Source organism: Sus scrofa, chromosome 13, assembly GCF_000003025.6.
Source record: "Sus scrofa isolate TJ Tabasco breed Duroc chromosome 13, Sscrofa11.1, whole genome shotgun sequence".
Taxonomy (NCBI): Eukaryota; Metazoa; Chordata; class Mammalia; order Artiodactyla; family Suidae; genus Sus; species Sus scrofa.
Window position 1 is genome coordinate 142,061,876 of NC_010455.5, and position 16,921 is coordinate 142,078,796.

General features: G+C 36.3%; 1 long non-coding RNA gene across 1 annotated transcript; it reads left to right on the plus strand.

Annotated features, from left to right (window-relative positions):
- LOC106505797 lies at positions 14,682-16,699 on the plus strand. Its single transcript, XR_002337633.1, has 3 exons — positions 14,682-14,817; positions 15,618-15,662; positions 16,449-16,699. It is a non-coding gene; the product is annotated as an uncharacterized LOC106505797 (long non-coding RNA).

Genomic DNA, 16,921 nt, shown 5'->3' on the forward strand with positions numbered 1-16,921 from the left:
AGTTTTTATACATGGGATTATTAGGTCATAGAGAAATGTATGTTCATAAGAAATTACTGAATGGTTTCCAAAATGTATATACTATTTTGGACTCCCCACCAGCAATGTATGAGAGATCAAATTCAACTTTTGGCAGGCATTTGGAATTTTCAGTCCTTTTAATTTGAGCTACCATAGTGGCCATGCAGTAGCATCTCAGTATGACTGTTACTTGCATATACCCAGTGAGGAATTATGCAGAATATTGGCATTCATATATATGTGGTGAAGTGTCTGTTCAAATCTTTTGCTAACTCTTTAACTTTGTCTTGCTATAATTGAAATGTAAGGTATTTTTTATATTCTAGATAAAAATCTTTAATCAGATTCAGGTTTTTCATATATTTCCCCCAGAGTGTTATGTGCCTTTTATTTTTTCAACAATGCTATTTGAAAACAAGTTATTAAACTTAAAGAAGTCTCATTTATTGATTTTTATTTTATGTTTTATCCTTTTTCTGTCCTATCTCAAACATCATTGCCTATCCAGGTCACAAAAATTTTCCTGCGTATTTTCTTCTGTAAGTTTTGTAATTTTTAGTTCTGACATTTAGGTCTCTTAATTCAACTTATGTTCTGTATATGGTATGAGGTTAGGGACAAGTTTTATTTATTTATTTATTTTGTATATAACTATCTAATTGTTCCAGCGAAATTTATTGAAAAGACTAAACTTTTCACAATGAAACATCTTGGCACCTTTGTTGAAAATCAATTGACTATTCATGTGTGTTTATTTTTGAACTCTGCTTTCTCTGCTATTCACTTATATGTCTATATTTATGCAAATATCACACTGCCTTAACTACTATGATTTATACTAGTCTTGAAATCAGGTATATGGGTTCTCTGATTTTGTTCTTTTCAAATTATTTTGACTACTGCAGGAGCTATGCAGTTCCATGTGAATTTTAAAATCAGCTAGTCAGTTTCTTCAAATAACATACTAAAATTCTGTTTGAGATTGTTTTAAATCTATAAATTTGGGGAGCATTGACAGTATATTGTACTCACGAGCATGGTTTATCTCTCTACATATTTAGGTCTTCTCTAATTTGTTTCAGCAATTGTTGTAGCTTTAAGCACATAGATAATGCACCTGCCATGTTGATTTTTTCACCAAATACTTCATATTTTTGATGCTATATTTTAAATGATATAAATATAATAAATTCATTTACAATTGTTATTAGTATATAGAAATTTAATTAATTTTGGTATATTGACTTTACACATACAAATTTGATATATTAATTATTAGTTCCTGTAAGTTTTTGGAGATTTTGGGGAAATATTGTCTGTGTGTGTCTGAGAAGAGATAGTTTTACTTCATTCTTTCAAAACTCTATTTTATTTCTTGCCTTTTTGCACCGTCTAGGGCCCACAGTATAATGTTGAATTCAAGTTGCTTTGTTGCTAATTATAGGGGGAAGCATTCAGTTTGTTACATTTAAGTATGGTGTTAGTTGTAGGTGTCTTAATAGATGTTCTTTATGAGATCGCTATTCCTAATATGCTCAGAGTTTTTTCATAAATATTTGTACATCTATGGATATGATTATATGATTTTCTCTTTTACTCTTTATTAACAATACATATTTGTATTTTTTTGATTTTTTAAATACTAAGGCAAACTAGTATGTGTAAGATAGACTCCACTTGGTGGTGTGTGATCCTTTTTATATATTGCTGAGTTTAACTTGTTAAAGATGGATTTTTCCATGTTTGATCATGAATGATGCTAGTAGGGTTTTTTTTTTTTTTGTACCCATTTTATTGTTTTTGTTATCGGGATGAGGCACCTTTCTTAAATGAGTTGGGAAATAATCTATTTTCTAGAAGCGTTCGTATGGAATTGCTATGCTTACGTTCAAAGTTTTGTAAAATCATCTGTAAAGCCATTTGAGCCTGGGGTTTTCTTTGTGACAATATTTTGAACTATCGGTTCAATTTATTTAAGTGTTACTTGACTACTCAGGTTATTTCCTCTTGAAGTGTCTTTGGTAGTCTATATTCTATCCATTTAATCTAAGCTGTGGATTTTATTGGCAAACTTTTTCAGAGCATTTCCTTATTATCTTTACCTTGTTTGTAGGATCTCTAATGATGTCCATTTTTAATTCTTAATATTCATAATTTCAGTCTTTTGTCCGTTTTACCTGTTAAATCTGGTTAAGGATATATTAATTTTAGTGTAGTATCTGTTCTTAGTTTATTGATCTTTTAGAATAAATTGCTTTTTGTTTCATGGATTTTTTTTTACTAATTTTTTGTTTGTTTTCTACTTTGTTTTTGCCATTATCTTTATAATTTCCTTTCTTTTGCTTACTTTGTGTTGACATTGTTACTCTTTTTTTTATTCTTTAAAGTTTTATTGAAGTATAGTTGATTTGCAATGCTGTGATAACTTTTGCTCTACAACGAAGTGATTCAGTTATGCAGGTACCACACATCCTTTCTCTTTCAGATTCTTTTCTCACATAGATTATCACAAAGTTTTTGGATTTCTCCTCTTTTTTGTAGTTTTAAAGGTAGGAGTAGAGATAATTTATTTGGGACCACTTGTCTTTATCTACTTTAGGTCTAAATACTATGAATTTCACACTAATCACTGCCTTAGCAATGTACACACATTTTCACAAGTTGTATTTCTGTTTTTTTCAGATCAAAACACTTTCTTATTTTTCCTTGTGATTTCTTCTTCTATCCTACGTCACTAGAGGCATGATATTTAATGTCAAAATATAAGGGAATTTTCTAGGCCTTCTTGTTATCAATTTCTAATTTAGTTCCATTCTGGTGAGAGAACACATTTTAGATCATTTCAATCCTTTGAAATATATTACGACTTCTTTTCTGGTCAGATTAGCATCTATCTTGGTGAATTTTCCATGTGCACTTGAAAACTAGTGTATTCTACTACTGTGGGTATAATGTTCTTTGAATGTCAGATAAGTTGGTTAAGAGTGGTGTTCAAATATTCTATGTACTTACTATTTTAATCTACTTTCTCTATTAAATCTTGAGAGAGGAGTGCTGAAATTCCAATTATAATTGTGCATTTGTTTTTTCTCTTTTCAGAAAGTTTTGTCATTTCTATGTGTCTTTTCTTGAGGTATTTTGAAGCCTGTTTTCAGCACATACACATTTAGGATTGTAACGGTTTCTTAATGAATTGGTTCTTTTATCACTATCATATGTCTCTCTATCTCTGACAATTTTACTATATTCAATATACTTTTTCTGATAATAATGTATCATTATACATTGACATATAATTTACATATGCTAAAATTCCAACTTTAACTTCCAGTTTTTTGTGTTTTAAAAAATGTATGCATTTGTGTAACCAGCAGCAGAATCAAGATAAAAAACATTTACATCCTCACAAAAAATTATCTCAGTCTCCTCTAAAGCCAGTTCCCTTGCTCGATCCTTTGTCTCTGTGAACAGCTCATTTACTTTCTATCCCTACAGATTTTCATTTTCTGGAGTGCAATATAAATGGACTCAAACAATTTGTAGCCTTTTGTGCTGGTAATATTAGTAATTTGCTCCGTTTTATTGCTGAGTAATATTCCATTTCATTGACATGCTGGTCTTTGTTTATCTAGTCTCTAGGCAATGGATTTTTATTTTTAGGTTTTTCTGATTTAGGGCTATGTGAGATATAAATGTTCACATATAGGTCTTTCTGTGGACATATATTTTCATAAAGTTCCAGGCCTTAGGATGTAAACAATAGGAGCCTTTACAAAGCAAACAAGAATGAAAAATTGGGATGGCCAGAGACTGTGAAATAGGTTACATGTAAGTTGCAGACATTCTCAGTGAATTGGCTTCTAGAGCAAGTTCACCTTCTTTGAACACAATCCACAATTCAAAGTGGCAGATTTAACTAAAAAATAATTTGATAAAAACCATGTTAGGCAGCTACCAGGATTTTGGGAGGGCTGGATAAAAGGTGCAAGACAAAGTTCTAGGTGTAATAATGCTCCAACGAATGGGTGCAGTATAAAAATGCTGTGTGTATTTTACCTCATGAAGTATTATTTAATATTATTGCTATAATCACACCAATGTCATTTTTATTCCAGGAAATAAAACTTGCAAATATTTCCAAACCCCAAATCAGATGTCTCTAGCACATTTTCAAGCACAATGGACTCGCCTCTTTTCCCTCTTGAGTTAGTTTACTTCCTCAAGCTGTTCATTTCTGTATTAATGAAGGTTGAACCTGTGAAGGTTGAACCTGATAGGTAGAGCCTCAGTAACCCGTCTGTGCTTTAACTGCAAAAGTGGCAGGTAAGGCAAATTTTCAAGGTTCTGTTTTGGAGAAGGAGTGTTTTTATCACTTTGTTTTGTTTTTTGTGTTTTTTGGAGTTCCGAGGCTAGGGCTTGAATCAGACCTGCAGCTGCCTACTTATACCACAGCCACAGCAACACAGGATCTGAGCCTTGTCTGCCACCTATACCACAGTTCATGGCAATGCCAGATCCTTAACCCACTGAGCAAGGCCAGGGATCCAGCCCGCATCCTCATGGATACTAGTTGGGTTAGTACCCTGCTGAGCCACAATGGGAACTCCCCCAAATTGATTAATTTTTTTAATAAAATATTCTGCCAGAAAATATGGCAAATGCCTATTGTAGTCTCTTTAATACTTCTTGTTTAAATAGAATATTGGTTTAAGGTAGAGTTCTATGCTAACAGTGAAAGGAATAGGAAAAAGTGAAGAGAGTATTTACCATAATCGTCCTAACAGATTTAGATTCATGGGCAAAACTAGATATAAACCAGAGGAAAATAGACCATAAAAACCCATTGAAGATGGGACTGTTTGTATTTTGTTTTATTCTTGTTTGTTCTTTATTTTACCATTATCATTTTAACCTTAATAAACTAAGTACATTGCACATGATGGTAAATCAATCTTTTTTCTAAGATTAGTAAACCATATTGGCACATGAAAAGGACAATAGAGCTAAATGCAACTTCCAGTGGTGAAAAAAATGCAGTGGAAAAGTGTTTATATTATAAAAAGTGTTCACTTTATAAACTGAATTTTATATATTCTATTTAAATGAAAACTGTTCTCAGTCAAATGGTATTTACCATGTATTTTAATTTAAAACTGTTATTTACACATACTTTTTCCACATGTACAGTTATTCCTTGCATAAAGCAATATCTACTTTATCATGTTATGATTTCTACTGGGATATATTACATTTTGATTCCACCATACAAGTATAAGATAGCTAAGTCATAAGACACTTGGGAGAGTCAGAATAATTTAGTTCTAATCGCACTTGGCAGAAACACAGAGTGAGGTTAAAGAGTAAAAAGGAAAATTAAAGCTAATTGAGAAGATAGATAATGATACCTATAATAGTAAGCATTCGTATTGCTATAATTGTATGTTCTTTGCATAAATATACTGTTTGGAAATTTTTGCTGACTTACTGTGGTAACTATAAAGGGGCCTCGCTCAGACATTCCTTCAAGAGAACGTGCTGTGGGTTGCAGAGCTGAGAGATGGCCACTGGCTGCTGGGTTGTCAGATTCTCCATTGGACCATGAACACTTCTGTGCTTCTCCCAGTCAGGGCTGCCTAGGCACAGCTAAAGGAAGAGAGTCAGGCTTTTCTTGCCCCATAGAGATTCGCTAAGCATCAACTTTAGCTTGGAAATACCCTGTCAGCCTGGCTGAAACTTTCTCAGGACTGCGTTGTGGTAATTTTCTATGCAGTCCTTCTTTCCCTCTCTTTTTCCCACAGGTGTCAGACCTGTGAGTTCTCTCCCAACCTATTCTTCCCCTTCCCCTTTATCCTTCATGGGCATGATCTTTCCTCCAATCAATCTTTTGCTTTCCTACTCTCAACTTGGTGTCCTGTCTTCTGCACTCAGAACACCTGGAATGGCACAGTTACATTAACAAACTCCCCATCTCAGAGTTCTCTTGTGGCATAGTGGGTTAAAGATCCGGCCTTGTCACCACTGTGGCTTGGGTTGCTGCTGAGATGCAGGTTCACCACAGGCGTGTGTGTGGCCAAAAAACCCCATAAACTATCCAACTTTTTTTCAATTGAAGTGTAAAAATAAAAACAATACTACCAGAAGACTAGTTATATTGAAATTTTAACTCAGTTAACCATACCTTTAAAAAGCCTAGCATTTAGGCACCAGAATTGATATAAAACTCTTTCACCTAGTTTATCATAAATACTGACACTCTAAATAGGAGGAAATAACTAACACAAGGAATTCTCATTAGCCCTGCAAGCTCATAAATAGAGTAAAAAGTCATTACACTTCCAGCAGTAAAAAGGTAAGTGATTTATTTTATGAAAACTAGTGCCTTGCTTCGTATGGGCAGTTTTTATAAGAGGTTTATGTGAGCTAGGTTTCTTTTAAGACAGCAGTGTCAGGAGTGATGAGGATGGTCCAAGCCGTGGTTAGCAATCTGGAAGCTGGATGGCTAAATTGGGTCAGCAGATATAAGGGGTGTATGGGAACTCTTTTTATTCTGCTCAATTTTTCCATGAAACTAAAACTCCTTTAAAAATAAAGTTCATTAATTTTGGGGGAGTTCCTGTCGTGGCGCAGTGGTTAACGAATCCGACTAGGAACCATGAGGTTGGGGGTTCGGTCCCTGCCCTTGCTCAGTGGGTTAACGATCCGGCAATGCTGTGAGCTGTGGTGTAGGTTGCAGACGCGGCTCGGATCCTGAGTTGCTGTGGCTCTGGCGTAGGCGGGTGGCTGCAGTTCCAATTAGACCCCTAGCCTGGGAACCTCCATATGCCGCAGAGTGGCCCAAGAAATAGCAAAAAGACAAAAATAAATAAACAAATAAAATAAAGTTCATTAATTTTTAAAAAAGCTAATGACTATGCGTGTCGTGAGGCAGCACCAGCCTGGTTAGAGAGACTGAATCCATGCTCCCCCTTCGTACCTTACATGAGCTTCTTCACATATTTACTGCCTGGCCATGAAGATATGCTAATGTTTCTTAAAGTGAGCCTTCACTGAATGAAGGAAATTAGAGTGGAAGATTCCAGAGGAAGAGGTTTCCTTCAACGTTGGATATATATGTCGGGTACACATTCTGGAAGGCCATTGAAAGCTGGACCAAAGAGGAAAATTGGGTTTTGTTTGCCTGCTTGCTTGTTTTTTGATTATCAGTGGGTCACATGTTTTGAGCAGAAGAATGATATTTAAATGCCAACAACAAACACATACACAAAAGAATAAAACATTACTAGAACGAAATGCACTGTTGTAAAGCAATTTTAAAATGGATTTTAGATTTGCTGTGAAAAAAAATAGAAGGAAAATGTTGCAACAAAAAATAAGATGGATTTTTGCAATATATATCACTGTATCTGGATCATAATAGCCTTTAAATTCAAGACTGATAGGTAAATCAAGAGGCAGTGCAATTACATTAAATCAAAAGGCAATATCCAAATAAGAAAAGAGAGTTAGGCTGGTTAGTCTTAAGTTGTCTAGAAACTGGCAGACAACTAGAAATAAACATCTTCCCTCTATACTGAAAACCAAACTTCCTATTTATAGAGGAATAAGGAGAGCTATGAATCACAAGGATTTCACGTTTCAGTTCTGCAATCAGTCTTCTGTCTTCAAGTGTTGGAAACCATCATTACATCTCTGCTCTGGTGACTATTAAGTAAGCGAGGGCTGTTCTGAGGCTGTCAGAAGAGGCAGCCTGGGGATGGCTTTTAGACAGGCATCAGTCCTCTCTGCTCCATCCACGCAGACTGACATTGACTCTCTCAGTGACAGCACACAGGACAGCAGTGTTCACGGTAGCTCCAGGTTCTAGTTCTTGTTTTGCTGCTTTAAACTTTGCCACCGATAAAGAGGCATGTAAACGTCACAAAATGAAAAGGAAGAGGAGAAAGGCGGGGCAAAATCTGTGGGAAAAGGACAGATGGGAGATCCTCCCAAAAATGAATGTGTTATGAGAATCAGACTTATGGGTGAAATAAGTAAAAGCCCATGAGGGGAATATGCAGTAAGAACATTGATAATAAACTCATTAAGAGTGTCTCCAAAGAACGTCTGAGGAGCGATTCAAATTCTGAGGATGCCTAGGTATGATATTGGCTTCAGAGATGGAGCAATATATAGGGCATTCGGGGAGTTACCCAGGGAAATTAGAAGACAGCAACTGGAAGGAAATTGCTATAGGAAAACCAGGGATAGAGAATATGCACATGCAGTTTTGAGATTAAAAGCGAGCACTGCAATCTATTGTATCTGGTATGATGCAGTCTTAAAATAATTTCCTTTGTCCCAACACCGAAATCAAGTTTCTTATCTGCAACACTGATAACCATGTGCTGGTCACAAGTCTTTGTGGAATAGCTTCAGATTTCAAGCATCCACACTAATTTTTTTTTAATTGATGTAAGAGTTAATTACATAGAGGAGTAGGAACCTGGAAGAAAATAAGCATATTAATTAATACCAGGATATAGTTATCATCTTTCTTGTCTGCTTATACTTTTCACTTGACAAGATGGTAAAATAGGGAAAAAGCTACAGAGAGAAACTTTAATCTTTTCATTTTTGTAATTTCTCTTAAGTCTCTGCCTAGTGTAACCTTATGTTCACCCAGCTTTCTTTTCTCATCATTCATTTTTCTAGTTTTTGTTCCTATGCTAAAATCTGTTTTCTTTAATTTTTTTTTCCTGAAAATTGTACTCTACCCTACCTTCAAGAATTCTTATGCCTCTGCCTTGCCTGTTTTTCCTTAATGCAACTTCCCTTCCAAAGAGGGAATGCTTATTTAATTTAAAAACATTAGTGAGAATGAGTAGGAAAGGGAAAAGTGGAAATACAGTTTCAGGACCACATTTTTTTTTTTCTGCTTTAATTGGCTTCACATAATACTCTTCTGTTTTCACTAGGATCTTAGTTGCACCTGGTATAAAATATGGTAACCATCCCCATAACATTTCCCTTAAGACAAGCTACTCATGGCAACTCACCAAAAACTCACCTTAAACTGTTTGGATAAAGAATTCATGTGGAAATAACTCCCTGCCCACTCCCACTCTCATGTACACAATAAAGCAAAATTTGTGTGTGTTAGTAATCACAAATACTGTCATGTCTTCTCTTGATTGAGCCAAGCACTTTAAATGTTTCATATATATTTTCATTTCTTAGGACTGCGGTAGACAAAATTCTAAAGTTGTGCCTCTGAAATTCTCATCCCTTCATTATTAAAAAAATGAATCTAATACTGCTGTGAAGAGGCTTTGGAGATGAAATTAAGGTTACTAATCAACTGACCTTAAAACAGGAAGATTATCTGCCTGAAATGAGGCAATCTCATGAGCCATAAAACAGATGAGACAGGTAGAAGAGTCAGAGAGATGTGGCAGGGTAAGAAAACAGAGGAGGCATGAGGGGAAGGGGGAGTCAGAGAGATTCAAGCCACGAGAAAGATTTTATTCACTTTTGCTGGCTTTGAAGGTGGAGGAAAAGGGCCATGAACTAAGGAATGTATGTGGCCTCCAGAAGGTGAAATGACCCCAAACCAAAGAATAGAATGGGGACCTCCCTGCTACAATAATTTGGAACTGAATTCAGCCAATGATTTGGGTGAGCTCTAAAGGGAACCCATCTGCAGAATCCCCAGAAAGGAGCACATGGATTTTGGCCTTATGAAGCCTGGAACAGTAGATTGTGCCTGGACTTCTGACCTATAGAACTGGTGAAATAATACATTTGTGTTGTTTTAATCATTTATGGTAATTTGTTACCGAGGCAAAGCAGAAGGAGAAGAGTCAGACAAGCAGAACATTTTTATTGAATATTATATCCCAAGTATTGGTGCTAGTTGCAAGAGGGGCTAGAATAGCAAAAGACAAAAGATGAATGTCTTTTCTCTTCCCATGCTTTTATTCTAGTGCATGGGACTGTATAGATGTATGTATATATACCTTCAGCTATGTATTTGTATATATCATATCATTAGCTAGTGATGATGCATTTGGTGAGCACTGAAAAGGGAAAGAGGAATGAAACAGAATCATGTCAGTAGTAATACTTTATGAATGGCTAGTCCAGGATTTTTGATTGTGCTTCCATTTTTATCAGAGAAACATGGTACATCTGAATAATTTATTGAACTGGGTATAAAATTTTTAACTTTGTAAACATATGTACATATTTAAAATATTTCATCATAGATCAGTGAATGGAAAGCTCTTTTATTGCCTAAAAAGCATGCCACACTGAGTTCTCATCAAGCAGAGTTTTAAAATGTGAAATGTTGCTCCGATCAGGGCATTCCTAGAAACACTCAATTTCAGGTTATAGTTCCAAATTCATTTCAGTTAGTGATACCCTCTTCTGTAATTTCTGGATTTAACCAATTCTAAATCATTTTTCCTATAGATAAAAGTGAGATTATATATATTCATGTATTTACTTATATGTGAGTAAATGTAATGAGCTCATTATATATATTCATCTAAATTTAATACTTCTGAAATTTAAAGTTTTTGGTTGAAAATCTTCACACAAATGAAAGATAATTTCCATTCTTCTTTCCACTCACAAAATACACACACACACATACATATACATATATGCATAAGCATATGTGGAGATAATCACCAGCTTTTGAAATGAGCCCTTAACTTCAAAAGTTGTAAGATCTTATCTAAAATCTCTTTAACACCTCCAACATATTTTTCTCCTAAAAGCAGCTCCTACTGGCAGTTTCTAAACTTACCCACCACTAGTGCCTTTTCTAGTAACAATTTCAGTATTACAACACCCTCAGTCAATAACTGTGCTCTGAAAAAGAAAGTTGTGATTTGAAACACCCAAAAATGAACATCTTATAACTGATCCTTCAGTCAACTTCTAGTACTTAAAAGTTTAAACACTGGCATCATTCTATGAGTGTGGCTTGGGATAATATTGATGATGATGTTGATAGAAATGCAGATATGTCATATAGCAAGGATAAACAACTCACTATGAACAATGGTTTGTTACCCTTGATTAATTTATAGGGTTACTTATGAAATTTAGAACAGGCGAGTTTTCAAAAAAATTGATTCAAAACAGTAGTTATCTAAACTGCACAAATCATAAGTGGAGAACTCAACTAATTATTACATTTATATGCACCCATGTAATACCAAGCAATAAACATCCTGAACATTTCCAGCATCCAAGGAAACTCTCTCATGTATGAGTTTTGCTTCAGAGCCGGTGTGCTTAAATGAAGTTGGGAGGAGGTGGTTCAGATGAATGAGGAGAGTAGGCTTGAGCAAGGGTTTCTGGGTACCCAGATATGAATCTCAGATGGAGAAGGATGGCATAAAAGACAATTGTTGCCTGATTTCCTACTCCAAAGTTGTATGAGAAGTCTCAAATAAAAGAGGTGGAAACATTTTGCTAAGATGGCAGAGTGTGCTATTGAAAGACATAAAACATTTCTAACTTACATATAGGTTGTATCCCAAAATCTCATTTATAAATTCATCCCTGGGAACTTGGAACCTACTTCCTTATAGAAGCAATGTCATGAATGTCATAAATGATAATTGGGATCCTAGATTATTCATGTAAGCCTATATCAAGCATAATGCATCTGAAACATTGCACATTTAAAATAAAAAATAGGTTCAAGTCCACAACACACATAATTAAGCAAAACAGAAAAAATGAATAATTATTCTTATTTATCTTGATGTTGGTTCTTTAGAAAAACTAGGTTTAATTACAGGAGATATGTGACATTAATTTATTTAAGTTTTGAAAGGATATTAGGGGCATTTTCAGATACTTTAGATGATGTTTTTCCTTTATTTTATTTTTCTATTTTTACTCTAAAAACACCCCTTCTAATTACCCTTATAAGGTGAATCACTAACCCTAGGTCTCTTATTCATCTATCATATATGACCAATAATGAGTGCTTTAGGCAGAGAATTTAGTAAAAGGAGAAATGGTATCGACATTTTCTTCATCCTTATACAAAGTCTCTTTCCTCTTCTGGAGAAGTATTTGGAAGATGGATTGGGAATTATGTCTCCAAGCCCTCCAACTACACAGGGCTTCATTGATCAAGGGTCCCTGTGTTGTGTTCAGAAAGTTACCAATGCTTTGGTACTGAGGTTACAGTTCCCACAGTTTACTCCCTGTCAATGACTGAACACAGTTAAAGGATTCATGGTCCTGGAAGACAAGGGACAGCTTTGTTCTGATGCCTGACTTTTGCTAGAAGATTCCTAATGGCACTCCTTAATCTGCTCAAAACTGTAGGACAGAAAAGGAGCTTTTACCTCACATGCCCCTCCTCTCTCCTTCACTCTGGCTTGGACTTGCATTGCATCTGACGGTTCTCTTGACCTTCCCTAGCTCCTTTCCAACTTTTTTCCTCATAGTGTTTCCCCTCAAACATAATCTCTGTGTGTTTCATACCATCTTGGCTTCTTGGAAGACCTAGATTAGCATAGAAATACTCTCTCTTTTTTTTTTTTTGGTCTTTTTAGGGCTGCACCCAGATTTACTTGCTATGAATACTTACAAAAAGAAATTTTAAAAATTGACTCCATTTAAAATGGCACTAAGAAAAATAAAATAATAAAGAATAAATTTAGAAATTATTTACACAGCCTGCACACTGACAACTATAAAGTGTCACAGAGTAAAAGCTTCATATACATTACACTAAAAGCATAAACTACAAAAGAAAGAAAATGGACTTGATTAAAATAAAAAAAAAACCTTACTGTTTTAAAGGCAATTAAGAAAATAAAAAGGCAATATGCTGACTGAGAGAAAATATTTATAAAACCTATGTCTGACAGAGGACTTGAATGTAGAATATATAAAAATATATATATCACAACTTAATAATAAGTCAAGCAAAATGGTCAAGGATTTGAGCAGGTACTTCACAAAGAAGATATGCAAATGGGCAATAAGCACATGAAAAAAAATGGTCAATGTGATTAGTTATTATGGAAATGCAAATGTAAACCACAATAAGAAGCCAATATACATCCACTAGGATAAAGTCAAAAGGGTAACAGTACCAAGTGTTGACAAAGTTGGAACAACTGGAACTTATATATTTTGCTGGTACATATGCAAAATGATAAAGCCACTGTGGAACATAAGTGCATCCTGGCAGTATCTTATGAAGTTAAATATATGCTTCCTATGTGACCAGCAATCCTACTCCTGGATATTTACCCAGGAAAAATGAAATCATATATTCACACAGACATTTCTACTCAAATCTTCATAGAAAATTATTTATAATAGTATAGAATTAGCATTATTACAAAATGGAAGTAAACATTTATAATTCATATATCTCATTAATGACGTATTTAGAGCATGTAAAAATTCTTACAACAGAGACAAGTCTTCATGTTTTAGAAGTTATCAATGTAACAGACCTGTTTGATATGGGGAAGGAGAACATAAATCAGGCCACCATCCATGACACAGTGGGACAGTACAAGTGGCCTTGGGGAAGCATTTGTCCCTCCCATGTGAAGTCAAATTGATTTTGTGATTCCATGCCTGAGGGTTTACCGAATAAAGCATTTGCTAAGTCCAGTATAGCATGGTACACTTCTTGGTCCTTGGCCAAGGTATCTAAGATGGTGGCAGAGTTAGCACAGCTGCATGATGAGCCACTACCCTGTTCAATCCTAGGTAGTCCACAGTCATCTTCCTTAAGCCATCTGGTTTTTCTACCAGCCATATCAGGCTGTTGAAGGCACTATGGATGGGGTGTATAATACCTACTAGGTGCAGTTTTTAAATAGCTTCTCCTATTTCCTTATGACACCCAGGAAATTTATGTTGTTTGAGTTACCACTCTTAGTTGGAATGGGAGACTTAATGATTTTCAGTTGGTGTCTCCCCTCAGCAGTTGTTTGAGTGCTCTAATCATAAGGCAGAATTCACAGATAGAGGTTTGTAAAATCTGACTTTGCAGGATATCAGTGCCCAATATGTTCTTTGGTATTGATGAGGTTAAAAAAACAAAAACAAAAACAAAAACAACAACAACAACAAAAAAAACCCCTTGTATTCTCGTGGAAGAGAATACCAAATTTTAAGTGTCAATGGGGCTTTCCTGACCATACTGTCTATTATCCATAAGCATCAATAGTACTGAGGGGTCCAGAAAACTCCTGAAGGTAACTGTGTATTTGAATACATTCAGCTCCAGAATCAACAAAGGCATCACCTTTTGTTTATTTCAGCAGGACTAGTGAACAGTGAGCTTAATGTGAGGCCTTCAATCTCCTACAGTGGCCCTCACCTGGAGGGACTTCACCCTATGTTCTGGCTGTGGGAGGCACTCCTTTCTGGTAGAACTGTGACCCCGGGGACTCTGCTGGAACAGGTGGGACACCAGGGGTGGTAGGACCTGGTGGGGCAGGGCTGAACTATTGTTCAGGTTTTAAGGCTTTCCATGAGTCGACCAAGAGTGTTGGGTTGCTGATCTATCTTTTTGGGTGGAGTCCCTGCAGCACTGAGGTCAAATAGTACATAGTTCTGGGTTATTTTTATCAAACTCATCACAGGAGATTGGGATAGCCTTTTGACTAACAAGTACCCTCTCTGTCTCAGGTCTTTCTCAAAGCCTCCACCTGTTCCCAGAATTTGTAATTTCCCCCAGACCAGTAATGGATTGCTGGACATCATAAATGTCTTGTCCTAGGACTGGGCTTAGTAGATACCAGCAGCCCATACCAGGTATGAAAAGAAGACTGGAGTATCTTGGCTTTCATTCCTGCAGTGAATGTGACTAGATCGGGGACTTCAAAAGACTGGCCTGTCTCATTTCCAACTCCCTAATAAGTTGTTGCACCTGCTCTATAGATTTCTGGGGTTATTGGTGCCCAGGGAGATCCCCTCATCGGGCCAAGCCTCCTTGCAGGCTAGAGTAACCCAATCTACAAAGGAGCGAGTCCAATGAATCGCCCCACCTCACCTCCCAAAACCATTCAGGTGCTGCCACAGGTCAGGGTGTATGGTGATGTTGCTCATTTTCTCTGCCTCCTTCCTGGTCAGCGAAATGCCATCACACTCCCTATCCGATAGCCTCACTGTGCCTGGATACTTTCCTTGGCCTTTTTCTAGATATTGGCAGCTAAATCAATAAGCTCAGCAGGAGTAGATTCTCTCATCATGAATTTCTCCTGAATGTGCAGATGCCCTGCTGGATGGGGTTGTGGTTGCCATCCTGCTTTCCTTTGTTTTAGGGGTCAGAGAACACAGGGTGTTTCATCTGTTTCAATCATGGCATCTTCCTGTTTGCTCTCTTTACTTCCCAAGGATTCCACCTCTCCCCTCCACCACTTAGGCTTTGTCACAAGTTGCTTGGATCTTAATCTGAGGCAGCTTGTCCAACTTTGCAAAATGGCAAGCTAAGGTCTCCAATTTATTATTCTGCTCTCCTACCTTGTCTGAGCCCCAAAGCTAGTAGAGAACTAGACACTGCTCATCCTTCTCTAATCTCAGCTCTTCATCCAAATTTCTCACTTGTGTTTCAGCCTCCAGTTGGGCCTCAGTAGTCAGCTGACCTGTTCACAGGAAAGGTGAGCCACATTTGGCATCCCTTTTTTCTTTACTTCATCACAGGGCCATTGTGCAGTACTCAAAGTACATCAAACCAGCAAGTGTTTTAGGAGAATTGGTGTTCACACATTTTAGTCCACAAGCATCTAATATATGGGCATCGCTCTCCACACCAAGGTCCATGGCCAGCTCAGGATTTCTGCTGAAGATGCCTCTTTCCCAAGACTCATTTCTTCGGTCTCCTGGCTGGTTTACCATTTGTTGGCTTTGAACTGCTGGGAGCTCCTTAAGAGAAATCTGAAACTGGCTCCAGCTCAAGGAGGGCAGGGAGAGACCAAAGAAAGAGGCAGACAACACTAGACTGACAGGGGGCATGTTTAATAGACAAGGAAATTTACTTACCAAGTTCATCTTGGGCAGCTGCACCAGGAGTAGAACTCCACACCCACCCACCAGAATCTTAGCAGTTTATATACATGCTTGAACTGAGATCAGTCTTGTATCGAGTCCAGACAGCCTCAACAACACTTCGCTGTCTTAAGGCTGCGTCCTTGAAAATGAGTCTGGCTTTGAAAACATGGACAGAATATAGTTTCCAAGGAGAGACTGGGGGAGTGATAGTCATATGATTGACCAGCAGCAGTTCTCAGGTTAACCTGTGGTCACCTCCTCTTGATGACCTCCTTCAACAATGTTTACCATCATTTTTTAGCCAGTGTTTCCTTGATAAATATTGAGGGGTATTTAACCACTTTTTCAGTCTTCTAAACAATGCAATAATGAACATTCTTTTACTGGTTTTCTAGGGAACTTTTGCTGGTGTATCTGTGGAAAACTATGTTCTTGAAAGAGGACATGCTGAACTAAGGTATGTGATTTAAATTTTTGGTAGACTTTATTAAATATACTTCTAAAAAGACTGTACTAATTAACACTCTCCCCAATAGGAGAGTATCTATTACTAGCCCAGACTTTTGCCAACACTATTATAATTTTTTAATCATTTCAATCTGAAAAACAACGACCGTCTAAAATTGTTTATTTAAATATTAATGAGGATGAGCATCTTTTCATGTGTACATTTCTACATAAATTTCCTCTTTGTGCTCTATGCACATTTTATTGTTGATTATTCATTTTTTACTTTTTGATACTAAAAATATGTTTCTATATTTAAAGAAAGTTTGCCTTTGTCATAGAGTTGCAAATAATTTCCCCAATTATTTATATTACTTATTTTCTTCCTATAGACATCTCTAATCTTTAGGAAGTCATGTTC